We start from the raw sequence: 6,937 nt of genomic DNA, 5'->3' as shown, positions 1-6,937 counted from the left end.
AAGTGCATGAAAAAAAAATTTTTTTGAACACCTTTAAAAACTAGGGAATGCAATACAAAACTACACTGAGACTTGATCTCATGGCAGTCATGGGTAGGTACAGTATAGAATGCTTGTAACCCAACTGACTCCAGAGGCTGAGACAAGAAATTCACAAGTTCTTGGTCAGTCTCACTAGTTTATTGAAATCCCACCTCAAAATATAAAAATGATTGGGGTTACAGCCTCAGTGGTAAGTGTCCTTGGATTCAATTCCAAAAACAAAATAAAAAACAAAACAAAAAAAAAACCAAAAAGAAAAAAAAATCAAAATACAAACGACAATAAATGCTGGAGATGATGTCGAGAAAAGAAGAAACTTTTACATTGTTGTTGTGATTGCAGATTAGTAAAACCACTATGGGAATCAGTATGATGGTGCCACAAAATCTAGGCATGGAAACACTGTATGACCCAGTTGTACAATTCTCATCAGTACTTTTTCTCAAAGAATTAAAGTCATTAAAGCTTTAAAATATGATCCATGTATACCAACATTTATAGGCAGTACAATTCATAATAGCCAAACTATGGAGTCAGCTGGCTGTTCATCAACAGGTAAATGGATAAATAAAATGTGGTATGTTTTCACAGAGGAGATTTATTCAGCCATAAAGAAGAATAAAATGTATAATTTGCAGGAAAAAATAGATGGAATTAAGACCATTAGGTTAAGCAAAATAAGCCAAATTCAAAAGGTCCAAGGTTGTATGTTTTCTCTCATCTGTGGGAGTTAGAATAAAAAAGGAAAAAGAAAAGAGTTAGGGAAGGGGATCAATAAAAATCAAGGGGGAGACAATAGAGAAAAGGGACAAGGTTGTAAGAGGCCTGAGGAGCCGGGCAGTGATAACTGGCCAAATTATATTGTTATATCCTGTGCAATAACAAATATGTTACAACAAATTCCATCATAATCTACAACTACAATGCATCAATAAAAAAATAAGGAAAGAGAAATAGAAATACACAGTGACTAAGCACAAATGAGAAGAACCTAACTTTTAAACATTTTGATTATCTTAACTTTTGCTTCTTGTGTCTAATCTGCATAAATAGTAATTATTTTTCTGCTTCTCTTTTAAAAACTAAACAAGATTTTGTATTTGATGATAAAAGTTATTTTCTGAAAATGGAATTCCACTGAAGTTATCATGCTGAGATTCCACATTATTTTTCCCTTTACCATCCCAATTAGTTGATTGTTCAAAGTAAACTTAAAGACATATATTTCAATGTAAGAACATATAACAAATTAAAACTGTAATTCTTTATTCAAAAAGCATACTGAAATAAAAATTGAATGTACATGTTGAGTTGGCCCATAGCATACCAGGGACATGCATCCTTGGGAAAAAACATTAGGAGATAAAATCTAGCTTTTGAATTTCAGAGATAAAGAATAATCTTTGAGTGGCCAGGCAAATAGATTAAATCATTTATAATGAAAAATACTGGACTTGCCTTGTAGTTTTAATCATTCAATTCCAAAGAACAGGAAAACTACCTCTTTGTTCTACTAAGATCCTCAAGAAAAGGAAGTCAAATACAATGACTTTATACACATTTAACCTGTTAAAGTAAAAAGGTCACAAACACAATAACAATAGAGACACTAATGTTCCCATAAACTATGTTTGAAAAACTTCTACAAGGATTGACTTTAACTAAAGTAAAACTGACTAAATCAACTGTGGTAACAGTCCTGCTCATGACCATTAAGACTGAAACAAAAATGAAGATTAGGGATTAGTATAGCAGTGTACGTTACCTGTCCAGAGATTATAAAAATCACAAGGAAAATAGACCCCAAAAGGCAGGAAGTAGACTAAATTCACTAATTGCCTCATCTGCACAACAATTCATGACTGACATTTACAAAACACCTGATTCATCAAATGTAGAATATACATTCAATTGTATACAGAATATTTAACAAGATAGACCTCATACTGCACCATTAATTTTGAATACATTAAAAATGATTCAAGTCAAACAAAGTCATGCTTTTCTCCACATGGAATAAAATTATAAATCAATAACAGAAAGAAGGAACACATGGTATATAGAAATGTGTGAGGTGCTAACTAAAGCAATCCTTAAAGGGAATGTCATAGCACTATATATCTTTATGAAAAAGAAGGAAGATCTAAATCAATGACCTCAAACTCCTACCATGAGAAACTAGAAAAACAGCAAATAAAATTCAGAGTTAGCAGATGAAAGGGAATAATAAAGTTCAAAATGGAAATCAATGAACTAAACATCAGAGAAACAGGAAAATATCAATAAAATCTTGAGAGGAGCAATAAAACTTACAGTTTTGATAAAGAATATTGGGGAGGGAGAGACAAGACAATTTACCAATATTAGATTCTGTAGATATTAAAGATAAGAAAATGTTATAATTTTATGTCTTTAATAACAACTAAAATGCAATTAACTTAATCCTTAAAAAAACACATGACCAAGTTTGCTCAAGAAGAAAATAATAACCTGAACAACCCTATAACATTTAAACACATTGGAAATGCTCTGAAAAGCATTCAATAAAAGAAAACCCCTGCCCCAGACATCTTCAATGGAAAACTTTACCAATAGTAAAGGATAAAATAATGCCAATTTCATATAAATTGTTCCAAAAACAAAAGAGGAACTTACTATATTTTGGTCAGCAGTATCCTTAGACCAAAACTAAACAAAGATGGGTTGTAAGATTTTATATGTGAATATATTATTTATTCCAAATAAGTCAATGAATATAATTTTTAAAACTAAAAGTACCCTTTTTGATTATATTTTTTTTGGAAAGCAACTTTAGTCTTACCCTTAATATACGTATCGGGAGATGTCAACAAAACCTCAGGCACAGAACTCTCTGCGATAGTGATTTTCTACATTTTACTACAATGTTTTTAAGATGCCCTAATTCTTAAACTCCATATGTTAATAAGATTTCCATTCCTAAATTAATGCCTGAAATAATTAACTTATAAAGAGAAAAGTTTATTGTCTCACAGTTTTTTGGGTTGCAGACCATGATCAGTTAGCCTGTTGCTATAGGGCCTATGGCGAGGCAGCACATCATGGTGGCAGAATGGCAAAGCTGTTTATTTCATGAATTGCAATCAAAATAGAGAAAGAAGAAGGGATGGGGTCATGCTTTCCATTACATAAGAACTCCTAATAGGCTCCGTCACTTCAAGGTCCCTTCACCTCCCAATGGTGCCAAGCTGGGGATCAAGTCGTTAACACATGAGAATCTGGGGCACATTCCACATTCAAACAATAGCACTTCAACTGTCACTCAGCCACTCCTAAATAAGGGAGTCAAATTCAAGTGGATTAGAGTGACTAGCAATCCAATAAATAAAAATTGATATTATCCGATGACATTATAGCATGTTACAAGTAAAATATTGCTGTTCTTTTTCCTTTTGTTAATGAACAAGAGAGAATTTATGTAACTCCAAAGGTTTACTTGCTTGATCTGATTAAATATATCTTCTGGTAAATAAATTTACAACTCCTCAAGACACCGCTTATTGCAACTGCTATTTCATGCTGATCTTGGAGTCCCTGTCTTTCCTTTGGGTTTAATATTATAGCCATTGAACATCCTGAAGTCCCACTGACAATTATTTTAAAAAAGAAAAAGCAGTAACTAGCCTGCTTCAAATAGCTCAGAAAAGCATCTGTTACCAGGAAGGGAGGCAGCCACCCAATAGTGCAGAGCCCAGGAGCAACAGGTGAGCAATCAAATTTTATTATTCTTCACCAAATCACCTTTTATTTGAAATCTTTTTGATATTTGGATGGTTGCAATGATCCAAAAAGGAGAATATGTTCCCACTAGGCCTGAGCTGAGCTCATTCTTACAGTTATGTTATGCCTTCCTGATGACGTGATCCCACCATGCACACATCAAAGTGATATTTCATGGTCGGCTTTTACATCTATCTGGCCATGATATAGGGGAAAGGCCACAGTATCATGAGTCCTGCATGAGAAATGCACATGATTCTGAGTCCTGATCACTAAAGGGCAGAGAGGAGGCACTATTGGGAAGTCGTTAAAATATACTTAATCTGCAAGGCTTTGATAATGGTGGTGAGAAGATGGGGTGTGGTTGAGAAAATGAGAAAGAAGAGAGAGAGCAAAGCATTTATGCAGAATAAAAATGTTCTAGACCATAGATCTACCATCCTAGTTTTATAACTGTGAGTTTTTTAGAAATGTCATTGCTCCCATCATAAAACCCCTAAGGATTCTTGAAATATTCTGCTAAGAAATGCACAGTTTCTGATCACATTCTGGCTGTTTCTCAAGATTTCCAGGACTCTTTCTCATGGCTCCTCTCAGGGTCTTGCTATATTGAAATCTAAATCCACCCTGCAGGGAGACAAATTTATACATCCAACCTCCTTTTCTTACACACAGTCAACACTATTACTAGACAATGATCAAGTACCCAGTAACCGAGATCCAAGACGCAATTTTATTATTTTGTCTAGCTTCAATTTTATATTTAGCAGTAATCTAGTCTATAGCTAAATTCTGGACTTTTGCTTTGAAATCAAAGAAGGAGAAGGAGTAGGGCATAAGAGAAGACAATATATCCCTATAGAGTCATTTTCAGCACTGCAGACAGCTAGCTTGAGCATTGTTTAAGAATCATTTAACCTTGAATACCTTCAGAGATCATTATACAGGTTATATATTCAGACAACACTTAGAAGTAGTGTGAGACAGTTGTGAACCTATTTAATAAATCATGTTTATTTGTTTAATCAACACTTTTAAAGTGCAACACATTATTTGCAATATAATTGAATTGTATCCATGACCTCATTAGTAACCGAACTTGATTTTTATACAGAAATGTTTACATATACCCTCTATATATACACTCAATTTTCCTAATGAATGGAACACTACGAACTTTGCGTGCTCTGGCCACTGATTGAAAATAGAGATTCTGTGGTATCATCCTAGACTATCTTGAGCCAGAACTTGAAGATTGACTCCTAAGTGTCAAGTATGTTTCTAGAAGTACTAAAGACCTTTTGAAAAATCTCCACTCTACCAGTGACTTGTTATGCCTTTACATTAATGTTAATTCCAAACAGGATTGTTGGTTTTATATATTATTATCTGTTAAAGAAAATATAAAAAGCCAGATAAAGAATAAGGAGCCATAAAAATAAGTCAGGAAGTTCTGAGTTTTTTCTAAGACCTGGTACACAAAGTGATCTGGTAAAGTCACTTAAGTCTCTAATCTCAATATCTTAAAGTAGAGTGTTTTATATTAACCTTATAAGTTCCTAAAAGTTGATGTGTGTGTGTGTGTGTGTGTGTGTGTGTGTGTGTGTGCATGCATGTGTTTGTAATTTATAGTGGCCAAATAAATCATCTTAAAAATAATTTCACTTGTGATTTTAAATGATTCCACCACAAACTGGAAATTAGCACCATATCAGTGTTCAGTTTTAATGTGAATTATCATTGTGCCAATTTTTAATGTATATAGTTCCATTTCATATGTTGAATATCTAGTCCCAGTTAATAATGTCTATAAACAGAAAGCAAAAAATGACAATTTTTGTTGTTCAACTTAAGGATTAAGCAATCAAACAAAGTTTGACAACCAGACATAATTATTCAGAAAATTCACCAAAACAAAAATGTCTACTACATTTTACAAAGGTATTCACTTTCCCCCAAAATCTATTTCTTTTGATATTGACTCAGGTATTTGAGGTCATTTCCCACAAGCCAGTGCAATAGTATTTATTAGTTTGGAATGGTAAACTGTTTCTATTTTCTCAATATATTTCTAAATGTAATGAAAGAAGATATTTGGGGACAGTTGCTATGGTACCTCTACCTTATGAATATCTAGTAAATAGAGCTTTTCTGTGACACAAGTTCTTTCTACAGCCTGGTGACAAAAGTCTCCCATGAGGAAAACCAGAGGGTGTCAAAACTGAGTCCATGGAATCCAGGAGGTAAATCTATATGAGGGGGTCCTAAAGAATTGGTTCTAAAATTATAAAAATCTTGTAAACATAAAAATACAAGTTTATATGCAAAGAAATCCATTTATAAATTTATACTAAGATGTTTAATGAGAAATAAAGGGACTGTTAATGCCAATAGAGAAATCTAGAGTTCCTTCAACATTTCCTAATGGAACCTGGATATTTGGTCATTGTGAGTATCCTGGGCCCCTGATTGAGTGTTTTATAAATTTTAGCCCATGCCCTGATATAACAAAATTAATTTTTAGCCACCCTGTGGCCACGTTGTTTGCTCAGTTTGGAGAGAAGTTAAAGGAGATGATGTGACCCAAAGCAAAAAGACACATTAACAAACTGTCAACATTTAAGTGTTAAAAGAAATTCCTTATATCTTACACTTACTTTTTACATTGACAGTTTACACTATTGTCGGGATGACTTTACTAAGCTCTTAAAACACTATTATTACACCTGTTAAAATTTTATATTCTGTGTTGATAAACCACCATTGAAAATGTTCTATCTATCACATATAATGAAAAAGCTGAAATTGCTTTTTGTGAAACTAGAAAGAATACAAGATATCCACTCTCATCATTCCTATTCACTGTAATAATTGAAATTTTAGCCAGAGCAATAAGAGAAGAAAATGAAAGGAATACAAACAGAAAAGAAAGAATTCAAATTACCACTACTTTCAGATATATGATTCTATATTGAGAAGAGTCAAAAAACTCCAACAGAAGACTTCTAAAGCTAATATACAATTTCAGCAATAAAGTAGGAAACAAAAATCAATGTCAAAAACTAATATCTTCCTTTTATATGAAAAATTTTCTTTTAAAAACTCAGGAAAACAATTCCATTCACAATAACCTCAA

Source organism: Callospermophilus lateralis, unplaced genomic scaffold, assembly GCF_048772815.1.
Source record: "Callospermophilus lateralis isolate mCalLat2 unplaced genomic scaffold, mCalLat2.hap1 Scaffold_45, whole genome shotgun sequence".
Taxonomy (NCBI): domain Eukaryota; kingdom Metazoa; phylum Chordata; class Mammalia; order Rodentia; family Sciuridae; genus Callospermophilus; species Callospermophilus lateralis.
This window is presented reverse-complemented; position numbering follows the sequence as displayed.